Source organism: Nicotiana tabacum, chromosome 13, assembly GCF_000715075.1.
Source record: "Nicotiana tabacum cultivar K326 chromosome 13, ASM71507v2, whole genome shotgun sequence".
Classification (NCBI taxonomy): Eukaryota; Viridiplantae; Streptophyta; class Magnoliopsida; order Solanales; family Solanaceae; genus Nicotiana; species Nicotiana tabacum.
The window spans coordinates 94,993,223-95,008,553 of record NC_134092.1 but is presented as its reverse complement, the minus strand read 5'-3'; the positions used below and the strand labels follow the sequence as shown (position 1 = coordinate 95,008,553).

General features: G+C 39.5%; 1 pseudogene; it reads right to left on the bottom strand.

Moving 5' to 3' along the window:
- Positions 1-683: 683 nt before the first annotated feature.
- LOC107786321 (uncharacterized) lies at positions 684-15,120 on the bottom strand (annotated as a pseudogene).
- Positions 15,121-15,331: the final 211 nt, after the last annotated feature.

Here is a 15,331-nt window from a genome sequence, read left to right as displayed (position 1 = left end):
TTTCCATAACTGTTAACGAGCTGAGCATCATATCTCTGAGTTATTTCTTTTACCACTTTTATTATATTGTTATGAACTGTTGTTGGCTATTGGTGTTGGACTCCGACCTTTGTCTCAGCTCGTCACTACTTTCAACCTAAGGTTAGGTTTGTTACTTATTGAGTACATGGGGTCGGTTGTACTCATACTACACTTTTGCACCTTGCGTGCATATTTTGGAGTTGATATTGCTGTGTATGGCAGGAGCTAGCATTGAATATGTATCTGTGTTTCGGTTATAGCTGCCTCTCATTCTTGGTAGCTTTAGATTTATAAATCTGTTTATGTACATATCGAACAGATGATGTATTTATTTCATACTAGCTTTGTAAACTCTAAATCTTAGAAGCTCATGATTCGTACTACCAATACTTGGGATTTTTGTATAAAAGTTCTGTTATTTCATCATTTATTTTCTCAGTAGATCTCCTTGAGTTGAATTATTGATAAATTGGCTTACCTAGTGGGTTGGGTTAGGTGCAATCACGACTAGTTGAATTTTGGGTCATGACATATAAGTCAATGTTACAATCCTGCTCCTAAATCACAAAAATCCCAATTAAAAGTTCAAAAACAAATTCCTGGTTTTCAAAGAAACTTCAAAATCAAATATATCCTTTTCGCTAAGATTCAACACTCCATAATTAGTACAACATGTCATTCATTACTAAATCATGATCCCCAAAATCCAATATAGCATCCAAATCCAATTTCACCTCATCACCTTCCTGATAATAACATTCTTGATTTTCCACGCTCAGCATTTTAAATAATTCATCAGAATTGGTCAGATTCACAAGAACCAACATTCCATTATTTTACTGTAATTGTCCCATTGAATAAACATTAGAGGAGGTTCTCTCCAACATCATAGTAATCTGTTTAACAAATGATGTTTGGACATGAACCCCTTCTTGAAAGACACGATCAATGAACATATTATACTCTAGAACATCATCTGAAATATCACTACTCGTTCCTCCAATATTTGATCCGGGATTCTTCTTAATTGCATGGATAACGAACTTTTTAGCCTCATTGGACTGCAACTCACGAAGAAGATAATCAGCCAAATAATACTCCTTCACCATCCAACGACAATTCAGAGAGGAGTCTTTCTTGTGCTTGTACCTCAAGTTTCTTTTATACCCAATAATCAGACTCTCATACTCATCAAATATTTTCTTCCTTTATCATGCTGTGTCCAACTCCCATTACAAGTTGTTCTGTTGAATTTGGCATCACTCTGTAATGACCCGACCATTTGTTTTGTGTATTATTGCCATGTTCCCCTATTTATCGCTTTCTCAATATTCATTTATGGTTATTTAACTTTTCGGGTTGGTTAGATTGGTTTCGGGGAGGTTTCAGAGTGAATTGGAATACTTAGTCCCAAGGTTAGAAGCTAAAGTTGAAAGAGTTCATTGGAGTTTTCTTTTATGTAGATGACTTCGAAAAGAAGTTTTAATGGTCGCAATATCTTCATATGGTAGATTTGGACTTAGGTGTATGCCCGGATATTGATTTGGAGGTCCATAGGTTGGTTTGAGGCTTTTTGGCGAAAGTTTGAAAGTTGATGGTTTGAGAGGTTTGACATAAAGTTGACTTTATTGATATCGGGTTTGGATTTTAGTTCTGGGAGTTGGAATAGGTCCGTTGTATCATTTGGGACTAGTGTGAAAAATTTGAGATCATTTGAAGTTGATTTGTTATGTTCGGCATTGATTTTAGAAGTTTGAAATTCATTAGTTTCATTAGGCTTGAATTGGGGCGCGATTCATGATTTCGATGTTGGGTGGTGTGATTTGAGGCTTCAACTAAGTTTGTATAATGTTTTAGGACCTGTTGGTATATTTTGATGGGGTCCCAGGGGCCTCGGGTGTGATTCGGATCAAGTTCAGCTTCATTTTGGACTTTGTTGGACTGTTGATGTTCTGTGTATCTGGTTTCCTCTTTCGCAATTGCGAAGGAAGCAACACGATTGCAAAGCATTGTCATTGGCAGCTGGAAATATATTCATCGTGTTCGCGTTTGCTTAGTTTTGTGAGGCTCATATCATCACGGACGCGAGATGGTGCATGCGTTCGCGTAGAGTAGTGGTCAGCTGGGGTATCAGGCTTTAAGCCTACACGATCACGTAGGTGTGCACGCGTTCGCGAAGTGTCAGGTCCGGTAAGCATCGCGTTTGCGAGTGTGTCTTCGCATTCACGTAGTCTATTTTGGAGAGCAGTAATTATTTGTTTTTTGCGATCGCGACGTAGGTCCTGTGATGGCGATGCATAACACCTGGACAAAAGATTTAAAATCTCATTTCGAATGTTAGAGTTATTATTTCATATTTTAAGTTGTAAAGCTCAGTTTTGGGTAATTTTGGAGGGGATTTCACATCTTGGATTGGGGTTAGTGTTATTGACTTGGATTTATTCATTTATCATGATTCCATCCTTATTTTTATCATTTATTTGGTGATTTGGAGTAGAGAAATTTGGGAATTTTGTAAAAACTTTTCAAAAATAAAAATTGAGGATTTAAATGTTGATTTGGAGTCAGAATTGGATAATTTTGGTATGGTTGGACTCGTATCGAAATGGGTATTCGGAATTTATGAGTTTGACCAGATTCCGAGGTGTGAGCTTGGGTTTGACTGTTTGGGTTGACTTTTTGATTTAGTTAAAAATCAAAACTTTATTGTTTGAAGTTGTTTTCTACGGCATTATTTGTTGATATTGATATGTTTGTGACTATGTTCGAGTCGTTCGGAGGCCGATACGCGCGGGAAGGGCTTTGTTAGAGTTTTGATTTGCTCATTTTGTGCTAGGTAACATTTCTATACTTGGAATTGAGAGCATTTATCCTTGGAAAGTGCAATATTTGTGTTGTGTTGGGGTGACGGACATGCTAGGTGATAGCCGTGTGGGCGTGCACCATGGTAAACATGATCCTGGTTGATTTTGTGCCGGTTGCTATCAAGTTGTGTTTTATCTCTATAATTCCTTCTTGTTAGAGTAATTGAGTTGTGATTCATGTTATAAATCATGTTTAGGCTATGTGCTTATTTGGTTGAGACCTAATGAAGTTAATTCTACGATTTTGAGTTATCTGCTTTAACTACAATGATGTACTCAGTCATGATTCTTCATTTGCATATCATATCTCTGCCTTTGTTATCATTCATTGTTACACTCACATGTTATCATTGTATGGGCTGAGTGGTACAAGATTTCTGAGCCCTTGAGACTTGAGAGATTGATGACTCAGGTAGGCCTGAGAGCCGGGTTGTGAGTGTTATTATGGATCGGGCTGCACACCGCAGCAGGCCTTATAGGATTTATATTAGCACTTGGGCAGGATCTGCTTCTCCGGAGTCTAACATACCAGCAGTGAGCGCAGGCACAGTGATATGTACATGTGCATTGGTGAGGGGCAATGATGCCAGGAACCCGTACAGTGTTGAGTGACTGTGTGTATGATGAGTGGGCATTTGAGATAAACAGATTAAGTACTCTAAGAGTGCGAGTACATGGAAATATCATTGTGGAATCATACATTTGACTTGCATATTTGACATGTAGGCATAGAGATGTACCATTTCTCATGCTAGCTATACTTGGCATGTCCATATCACTATTGGTCTTTAGTTGTGAACTTGAAAGCATGTCTAAATTTCGGCACCATGACGAGCTAATTATGGAAATTTCTCTGAGTTAATTATTGTCATTATCATTATTATACTTGTGTTGTCATTATATTGGTTATGACTATATCTTTCTAAGCTCGTCACTACTTTTATCCTAAGGTTAGTTCTGTTACTTATTGAGTACATGGAAATCGGTTGTACTCATACTACACTCTGCACTCTGTGTGCAGATCCAGGTGCATCCGGACGTAGTGACTGCTAGATCCGTTCTAGTACCTGCCTAGAAACTTCGAGGTAGCTGCTATGACTTCTGCACAGCTTGACTCTCTTTCCTTTTATTTTTCTTCAGTACTGTTCTATTACTCAGACAGTTGTACTAGAGTTTTGGTTTATGTTGATATTTAGTAGTGCTCATGTACTTATTGACACCGGATTTTGGGGTGGTTGTAGTTGTATTTAAGTTATTTTATCATATATTGATGGTATTTTTCCGTTGTTGAGTTATTTATTCATGTTTATTCCAATTTGATTGTTGTTGATGACTATTGGCTTGGGAGTTGGGTCATGAAAGTTGGTATCAGAGCTCTAGGTTGCTTAGGTCTCACGAGCCATGAGCTGGTTTAGTAGAGTCTTGTGGATCGATACGGAGACGTCTGTACTTATCTTCGAGAGGCTACAGAATTGTTAAAAAACTTCACTTTCGTGTATTCTTGTCGTGCGGATTTGCTAATACCGGAATATGAACTTCTATACTTCTATTCTCTCACAGATGGTGAGGACACGTGTGACCGGATCAGGCGGATGGCCACCAGTACTACCAGCTAGGTCCGCGAGAGGTCGGGGTCGCGGTAGACGCCGAGTTGCTGTCACGCCCCAAACTCAGGGAGCGCGACCGGCGCTCAACTGAGTGAACCCGGCCGAGCAAGCCTATTAGATTTCCTTCTACCCAAACTCATTCATAAATAAAGAGGAGATGCTCTCCATTAATCAAACACTAAAAATATTTCATTAACAACTCCCATTTCATTCCATTAGCAGTTTCGTTCATAATTTCCAAAATATTACAAGTTTATAGATATAATGAAAAACATGTTTTCCAAATACCAATATTTCTAGTTTAATTTCCCACATCAAGCACCACCCACAACCTGTCTACGGAGCCTCTAAGTACAACAGAAGAGTAATATGGAAATGCCGGCAATAAGGCCCCGGCTATACCTCAAAACACAAAGTATAACATCAAATTATATCAGGCCCGGAATAGAGTAAGGCTCACCAAAACCTGTTGAATAGGGAGTAACTGCTAACGAGGACCAAAGTTGCCCGTTGATGAACCACCTGTATCCATTGAAGATGCAGCGCCCCCAACAAAAGGGACGTTAATACATATGGAATAGTACTAGTATGTAAAGCTAATTGTCCTCTTTCAAAATAGAATGCCCAGATAAGAAAGGGAAATCATAGAAATAACAAGTCACAATCAACAATATCTAAATGTCCAGTTAAAACATAACAATTTTCAAAATACGAAATTAATATATATTATTGGTTGGGAGATCATTAGCACTGATATACCAACGTGTTTGTAGCATGGAGTCCGATCATGCCCGATCGGCTAGGCCATCTCCTCATGAACAAAGTAGTTCGACATGTGATGCAAAAGAAAAGTGTTACCAAGAATAGTACCACCATGTGCGTAACATGGCGTCCGATCTCCACCCGATCAGCTAGGCCGCCTTCCCACATATGCTATGTGGGTTGACTTTTCCAATCTATAATTATTACCAGTTTCATCACAATTAAGGGGAATAATATCAACCCATGAATCTCATCCCAAATAAGGGGAATAATCACAATCCTCTCATACATCGGCACATGTAGTTTTAGATGTGGGTTATTACAACCCACCCTTCCTCAGTTTGCTAATGATACTTCCCAAAAATATTATTTTTGTTTTTGCACACAAAAGGTAACATAGGTACAAATGTATTTACCTCATCATCTTTCACATTGTATGAATCTCCACTAGTATTTTCAACCAATAATAAAAACAATATTCCCTTGGCTCTTTTGGCCATTCACAAGATTCTCTATTTAAGGTACGGTGGCCGTATTTGATATTCCACACTTTTATTTCTTCCCTCTCATGTATCATCATCATAAATATCAACATATATAATATTCCAGAAATCACAACTTTAAGTTCATTAGAAATGAAGAATTTAAGCACAATAGATTTCTTTCCAAGAATTGAGTAAAATGATTGGCAATCGATGCGCAAGTTAAAATTATAAACAAGTAACACACCATTTATTCTTGAAATACTTTTCCCTAAAAAGGGCAATACACAATTTCCACTCACGAATATGTAAGAACGCAAAATACATTGAAAATACTCACCAAGCATAGCATTAGTTAAAATAACTACATATGAGCATGAATTGAGTACATAAGCTCTTAGGCAATTCTATTTTTGAAATAATTTTGGAATAGTTGAATCAAATCTTATTTCATATTCTTTCTCACATCATCTTATTTCATTGGCATCACTAGTCACAAGTATAACTTTCATTCTTGGCACGTTGGCCACACTCTATATCCCCAATTTACTTATTTCATTTCCAAGCATCTTTATAGATTATCAACAACAAGACATTTTCAATCAAGACCTTAGGTATACATATGAGCAATTAAGAGTCTTAAGCATATCAAGTTTTTCTCACACAATTTGGCATACTAGCCTTCATTTGAAACACGACTCAAAGCCATAACATTTTAATACGCAACCCATACTTTGAACATATAGCTTTTGACATAAGGCTCATTCGGAATAGTCAAGTTTATAAGGGATAACTAGGAACATAGGAATTAGGAACTTTAGACAACCATACTTGAAACTTACGGGAACATTATGGAATTCGACTCTAAGAGAGTAGTTTAGCCAACATACCTCGCTTTGAGCTTTTCTTAAATTACTACAACATTCCGAAAATCCTAGCAATCCCAATATAATTTGATACATAACAAAATTGAACACAAATTAGGAAGATATTCATGGTTTCAGCTCATTTGCGTATTTTATCAAACACTAGGTGTGCAAATTTGACTACAAGGTTCTTCTACAAGATTTCCTTCATTCTCCAACCCAATCTTTACTTAATTAAGCTCAACAATCCTCCCACAAACCTTATTGGTACATGCATGTATAAATAATACTCTTATACCCAAGAATCATACTCTCAATCAACCATCTTCTACCCAAATTCGAAATTGAAAACTAGGGTATGGAACCTTACCTCTTAGATGAAGAACTTGTGAGGTTTATTGTTGGACTTCAAGGCTTGTTCAAGATTGGATGATTAGAATGTTAGGTTTCCTATTTCTCTCTCTAAAATACTCTTACCTCTCTCTAAAACCATCAGATAATCGCCCAAAAATAAGCCCCAAAGCCTATTTATCAAAATGGGTTGGGTTATAAAAATAAGAAAATGGACCCTTCGAACTCAGGTCTGGGTTGCAAAATGGACCGCACAATGGGTATGCGGTCCGCACAATGGATCGCGAAACTGATGCCCAGAACTGGGCTACACTGGTTAGGTCTGTGACCGTTCTGCGGTCCACAGACCACTTTTGCGATTCACAGAATAATTCTGTGGTCGCAAGATTGACCGCAGAATGATTTCGCGGTAATTTGGTCATAACGTCTTGTAGGAGTGTCCAAATGACAAATGGTTTGAAGCGTTAGAAACTAGACTTGAAGATCTTTCATTTTATATGATGAACATCACATAACTCCTTATAAATATGTAGATATGCTGGTCCAAAGTATGGTGTTGTGCGTACCCATTTGGAACTTTAGTCTATCATGTAATTTCCAACTTGACTTAGACTTAGGTCTCTCCATAGACCCCACATCACTTATAATATGCTTCGTACACTTATTATCATATTCAATTGATATCTATCATATTAATAGTCCTCGTCTACACACATAATAATATAATTAGCACATATCAACTTTCTTAATAGCGCTTAAGTACTTCAAAAAGTTTTAGGGGTGCTAGAGTTGCGGCTCATACTACAACTAGAGTAGAACCTATTGAGCCGCCAGTTGCTCTAAATGAGGAGCAGATACCATATGTTGTTGAGCCTGTGGGGCCAGCTCAGGCGCTAGTTGTTCCCAATTTGATTCCAGGCCTTCAGGAGGTCTACTGTGTGCACGAGCCTGGCTCAGGCAGTCTCAATTCCAGCCAGGGGAGGTGCCCAGTCTCCGGCCGCCCGTACTCCAGAGCAGTTAGCTCAGGGACTCCAGACACCAGGTGTATTCCCAGCTCAGCCAGTTGCTGCTGCTCGAGCCGAGGTTGGCCCACCTATGAGTGATGAGGAGCAAAAGAGACTGGAACGGTTTGGGAGGCTTAAGCCTCCAGAGTTCAGAGGATGCTCAGGATATTGTTAGACACTTGGAGCTGGTTAGCAGTTAGGAGCGTAAGGAGAAGGAGGCCAAGAGGCCTCGTACTTCAGGTGGTTTTAGTTGTGCCTCATCTGGAGGTTAGTTCCATCACAACAGGGGTTGTTCTTAGTCCCTTTCAGGTGGCTCATTCAATTCATCATGTTGCATCATCTAGCCATGGTTTATATAGTACTCATCCAGTTCAATCATCTTTCAGTGCACTCCCACCTCAAAGTTTATACTGTGCTCCATCAGTTCAGGATTCGTCAGTACCGGCTTCTTCTAGTGGCTATTGTAGTTCTCAGGGTCCATCTTTAGATCAAGGTAGCTACGAGTGTAGGGAGTTGGGGTATGTGAGAAGGTATTTCCCCCATCTTATGGGAGGTTCTGTTGTGCAAAAAGGTTAGGCTGCTACTTCTGCACCAGTTACTACACCACCCATTCATCCAGCTCAGGGTGGAACTCAGGAAGCTCGAGGTCGCCCTAGAGGGGGAGGTCGATCAGGTGGTGGTCAGGCTCAATGCTATGCTTTTCCTACCAAGCGAGAGGCAGTTTATTTAGACGCAGTAATCACATGTATTGTTTCTGTATGCCAAAGGGATGCTTCAGTATTATTTGACCCCGGTTCCACTTATTCATATGTTTTATCGTACTTTGCTCGTTATTTGGACATGCATCATGATTCTTTAGTTATGCTTGTTCATGTATCTACCCCGGTGGGTGATTTTATTATTGTGGACCGTGTATATCTATTGTGTGTGGTGACCATTGGGGGTTATGAGTCAAGCGTTGATCTTTTATTACTCAGCATGGTTGATTTTGATGTGATATTGGGTATGGATTGGTTGTCGTTGTCTCATGCTATTCTAGATTGTCACGCTAAGAACGTGACGTGAGCGATGCCGGGGATGTCGAGGTTAGAGTGGAGAGGTTCCTTGGATTATGTTCCTAGTAGAGAGATTTTGTACTTGAAGGCTCAACATATGGTTAAGAAGGGATGTTTGGCATATTGCCTTTGTGAGGGATGTTAGTGCTGATACATATACCGTTAAGTTAGTTCTGGTAGTGAGAGACTTTTTAGATGTATTTCCAATAGACCTGTTGGGCATGCCACCCTATAGGGACATCGATTTATGTATTAACCTAGTGTCGTGCACTCAGCCCATCTTTGTTCCTCTGTATCGTATGACATCAACAGAGTTGAAGGAATTGAAGGAACAACTTCATGAGTTGCTTGACAAGGGATTTTCCAGGCCTAGTGTGTCGCCTTAGAGTACGCCGGTTCTATTTGTGAAGAAGAAGGATGATACTATGTGAATGTGTATTGATAACAATCAGTTGAACAAGATTATAATTAAGAATAAGTACTCACTACTGTGCATTCTGACTTATTTGATCAGCTTCAAGGTGCTAGAGTATTTTCAAAGATTAATTTGAGGTTGAGGGAGAAGAAGCTATATGATAAATTCTCCAAGTGTGAGTTTTGGCTTGATTCTGTGGCGTTCTTGGGGCACGTTGTGTCCAGTGAAGGGATCAAGATAGATTTGAATAATATTTAGGTAGTTCAAAGTTGGCCCAGACCGTCTTCAGCTACTGAGATTCGGAGCTTCCTTGGTTTGGCCAGAGATTATCTACGTTTTGTGGATGGTTTCTCGTCCATTGCTTCATCTTTGACTAAATTGACCCAAAAGGGTGCCCCATTCATGTGGTCTAATGAATGTAAGGAGAACTTTTAGAAGGTCAAGACTACCTTGACCATAATTACAGTTCTAGTTTTGTCGTCAGCATCGGGTTCATATGCATTTTATTGTGTTTCTTTGCGGGTTGGTATCGGGTGTGTCTTGATGCATGATGGTAGGGTGATTGCTTATGCTTCACGCCAGTTGAAGCCCCATGAGAAGAACTACCACGTTCATGATTTAGAGTTGGCAGTCATTGTTCACGCATTGAAGATTTGGAGGCATTATCTCTACAACGTGTCTTCTGAGGTATTTACAGATCATCGGAGTCCACAACACTTGTTTAAGTAGAGGGATCTAAATTTGAGGCAACAGAGGTAGTTAGAGATGTTAAAAGACTATGATATCACCATTTTGTATTACTCCGGGAAGGCCAATGTGGTGGCCGATACCTTGAGCTGAAAGGCGGTGAGTATGGGTAGCCTTGCATATATTCCAGTTGGTGAGAGACCGCCAGCATCAGATGTTCTGGCCTTAGCCAATCAGTTTGTGAGGTTAGATATTTCGGAGCCTAGCCGGTTCTAGCTTGCGTGGTTTCTCGATCTTCTTTGTATGAGCGTATCAGAGAGCGTCAATATAATAACCCCCATTTGCTTGTCCTTAATGACACTGTGCAACACGATGATGCTAAGGAGGTTTTTATTGGAGATGATGGGGTGTTGCGGATGCATGGTCAGATTTATGTGCCCAATATGGATGGGTTGTGTGAGTTGGTTCTTGAGGCAACCCACTATTCATGGTATTCTATTCATCCGGGTTCCGCCAATATGTATCAGGATTTGAGGCAACACTATTGGTGGAGAAGAATGAAGAAAGATATAGTATAATATGTGTCTCGATGCTTGAATTGTCAGCAGATGAAGTACGAGCATTAGAGGTCAGGCGGTTTGTCAGCAGATAAGTACGAGTATCAGAGGCCGGGCAGTTTGTTTCAGAGACTTCAGATCCCCGAGTGGAAATGGGAGTGTTTTATCTTGGACTTCATTGCTGGGCTCCCATAGACTTTGAAGAAATTTGATGCGGTTTGGGTGATTGTGGACTGGTTGACTAAGTGTGTATATTTCATTCCGGTTGTGACCACCTATTCTTTAGAGTGGCTGGCTCAGATCTAAATCCGCGAGATTGTTCGTCTTCATGGCGTGTTGGCGTCCATTATTTCTGATCGAGGCACGCAGTTCACATCATAATTTTGGAGAGCAATGCAATGAGATTGGGCACACGGTTTGAGTTGAGTACAACATTCCACCCCCAGACGGAAGAATAGTCCGAGCGCACCATTCAGATTTTGGAAGATATGCTATGTGTCTGTGTTACGGATTTTGGGGGTTCTTGGGATCCTTTTCTACCGCTTGCAGAGTTTGCCTACAACAAAAACTACCAATCGGGTATTCATATGGCTCCTTATGAGGCCTTATATGGGAGGTGATATCCTTCTCTAGTTGGTTGGTTTGATCCGGGAGAAGCTAGGTTGTTGGGTACTGATTTGGTTCGGGATGCCTTAGATAAAGTCAAGTTGATCCAGGATCGTCTTCTTATAGCACAGTCTAGACAAAAGAGTTATGCTAATAGGAAGGTTCGTGATGTTGCATTTATTGTCGGTGAGAAGGTGTTGCTCAGAGTTTCACCCATGAAGGGTGTGATGAGGTTCGGAAAGAAGGATAAGTTGAGCCCTCGGTATATTAGCCCTTTTGAGATGCTTGAGAGGATTGGAGAGGTGGCCGATAAGCTTGCATTGCCACCTAGTCTATCGGGTGTTCACCCATTGTTTTATATTTTTATGCTCCGGAAGTATTATGATGATCTGTCACATGTTTTGGATTTCAGCACGGTTCAGTTAGATGGGGATTTGGCTTATGATGTGCAGCCGGTGGCCATTTTGGATAGGCATGTTCGAAAGTTGAGATCAAAGAATGTAGCTTTAGTGAAATCTCAATGGAGAGGCCAGCCAATCATGAAGGCTAGTTGGGAGACCGAGAGGGAGATGCGGAACATATATCCATACCTATTTGAGACTCCAGGTGTGATTCTAGACCCGTTTGAGGACGGACGTTTATTTAAGAGAGGGAGAATGTAATGACCGGGCTATCCGTTTTGTATATTGTAGCCTCGTTCCCCTATTTATCGCTTCCTCTATCTTTATTTGTGGTTATTTGACTTTCCGGGTTGGTTAGATTGGTTTTGGGGAGGTTTCAGAGTGAATTGGTATACTTAGTCCCAAGGTTGGAAGCTCAAGTTGAAAGAGTTTATCGGAGTTTGACTTTTGTGTAGACAACCCCGGAAGGGTTTTTTGATGGTCCCAATATCTTTGTATGAAGATTTTGGACTTAGACGTATGTTCGGATATTGATTTGGAGGTCCGTAGGTTGGTTTGAGGCCTTTTGGTGAAAGTTGAAAAGTTGAAGGTTTGAAAGTTTGAAAGGTTTGACAAAGAGTTGGATTTATAGATATCGGGTTCGGATTTTGGTTCTGTGAGTTGGAATAGGTCCATTTTGTCATTTGGGACTACTGTAAAAAATTTGAGGTCATTTGGAGTTGATTTGATATGGTTCGGCATTGATTTTAGAAGTTGGAAGTTCATTAGTTTCATTAGGCTTGAATTGGGTATGATTCATAATTTCGATATTGTTTTATGCGATTTGAGGCTTTGAATAAGTTCGTATTATATTTAAGGACATGTTGGTATATTTGGATGAGGTCCAGGGGGCCTCGGATTTGATTTAGATAAAGTTCGTCTTTATTTTGGACTTTGTTGGACTGCTGATTTTCTGTGTATCTGGTTTCCGCGTTCACGTAGCTTTGTGAGGCTCAGGTCATCGCGGACGCGAGATAGTGCACGTGTTCGCATAGAGGAATGGTCAGCATGGGCGTCAGACTTTAAGCCTACGAGATCACGTAGGTGTGCACTGTGTCTCCGCGTTCGCGTAGACTATTTTGGAGGGTAGTGATTATTTGTTCTTCGCAATCATGATGTAGGTCCCGCGATCGCGATGCATAACACTTGGGCAGCAGATTTAAAATCCCATTGCAAGGGTTAAGAGTTATTATTTCATATTTTGAGTTGTAGAGCTCGGATTTGGGTGATTTTGGAGGAGCTTTTCACGTCTTGGATCGGGGTAAGTATTTTTACTCGGATTTGTTCATTTATCATGATTCCATCCTTATTTTTATCATTTATTTGGTGATTTAGAGTAGAGAAATTTGTGGAATTTGTAAAAACTTTTCAAAAATAAAAATTGAGGGTTTGAAGGTCGATTTGGAGTCGGAATCAGATGATTTTGGTATGGTTAGACTCGAATCGGAATGGGTGTTCTAAATTTATGTGTTTGATCGGGTTCCGGGGGTGTGGGCCCAAGATTGACTTTTTGGGTTGACTTGTTAATTTTGCTAAAGATCGAAACTTTATTGTTTGAAGTTGTTTCCTATAGAATTATTTATTGATATTGAGTTGTTTGTGACTAGATTCACGTCATTTGAATGCTGATACGCATGGGAAGGACTTGTTGGAGTTTTTATTTGCGCATTTTGAGGTAAGTAATATTTCTAAACTTGAAATTGAGGGTATTTATCCCTGAAAAATATGTTATTTGTGTTGTGTTGGGGTGACACACATGCTAGGTGATGGGCGTGTGGGCGTGCACCGTGGTAAACATGATCCGAGTTGATTTTGTACTGGGTTGCTATCAAGTCTTGTTTTATCAATGTAATTCCTACTTGTTAGAGTTATTGAGTTGTGATTCATGTTAGAAATAATGTTTAGGCTATATGCTTATTTGTTTGAGACCTAATGAGGTTATTTTTGTTGTTTTGAGTTATCTGCTTTAACTACAATTATGTACTCATACATGATTCTGTATTTGCATATCATATCTCAGTCTTCGTTTATCATTCACTATTACATCACATGTTATCATTGTTTGGGCTGAGTGGTACGAGATTTGTGAGCCCTTGAGACTTGAGAGATTAAGGACAGAGGTAAGCTTAAGAGTCGTGTTGTGAGTGTTATTGTGGATTAGGATGCACGCTGCAGCAGGCCTTATTGGCATATTTATTATTTTGGATCGGGTTGTACGTTACAGTAGGCCTTATAGGATTTATATTAGCGCTTGGGCAGGATTCTCCCCTCCGAAGTCTGACACCAACAATGAGCACAGGCACAGTGATATATACATGTGCTTTGGTAAGGAGCATTGATGTCAGGCACTCATACAGTGCTGAGTTTTTGTATGTGTGATGAGTGGGCACTTGAGATAGACAGATTGAGTACTATAAGAGTGCGGGTACCTAGAAATATCATTGTGGAATCATACATTTGTCATTCATATTCGACATGTAGGCATAGAGATGTACTATTCCTCATGATAGCTATACCTGTCATGTTCTTATCAGTATTGGTCTTTAGTTGTGAATGTGAAAGCATGTCTAAATTTCTATACCATGACGAGCTGATTATGGAAATTTTTCTGAGTTAATTATTGTTATTGTCATTGTTATACTTGTGTTGTCATTATAGTTTTTCTGACAGTATCCCTCTGAGCTTGTCATTGCTTTTAGCCCAAGGTTAGTTATGTTATTTATTAAGTACATGGGGTCAGTTGTACTCATACTACACTTTGCACTTCGTGTGTAGATCCAGGTGCCTTCGGACGTGGTGACTGCTAGATCCGTGCTAGTACCTTCCTGGAGACTTCGAGGTAGCTGCTATGGCATTCGCAGATCTTGACTTTATTTCTTTTTATTTTCCTTCAGTACTATTCTATTACTCAAACAGTTGTACTAGAGTTTTGGTTTATGTTGATATTTAGTAGTGTTCATGTATTTGTGGACATCGAATTTTGGGGTGGTTGTAGTTGTATTTCATTTATTTTATTAGATATTGATGGTATTTTTCCGTTGTTGAGTTATTTGTGCATGCTTATTCCAATTTCATTGTTGTTGGTGACTATTGGATTGCTTAGAGAGTAGCGTTAGACACTATTGCAGCTCCGGTGGGAATTGGGCCGTGACACACTTGTCTTCTTCTTTTGCTTCACTTGGGTGATGAAGTAGTGGGTTTTCTTGGAACTCATATATACAATCAATTGTTGTGGCTCATTGCTGTAAACATCTATAAAGACAATCAATCCTTCAGTTGGTAGGCGTTTTCCAGACACAAACTTCAACAATTGCATTATCAGTTCTGTGTTAGAGGGACTAAATTGAGCATTCTTCTCCATGAGTTTGATTCTTTCTTGAAGACTTTGAAATGCCAATGACATACATTACTTTCTTGGCTGTGAATGACACAAAAACTCAGAAGAACAAACAAAAAGAAGCGAAAGAGCTTTTATGTATCCTTCTAAACTACTAATACTCTCATATAGAAACTTAAAAGGGAGTATAACGTTAATTAGTATATTTTTTTGTTTCTTCGATTTCTTCGGACCAAAGCTATTTTTTAAAATTTGAAAAACTTTTTACTTTCCAATA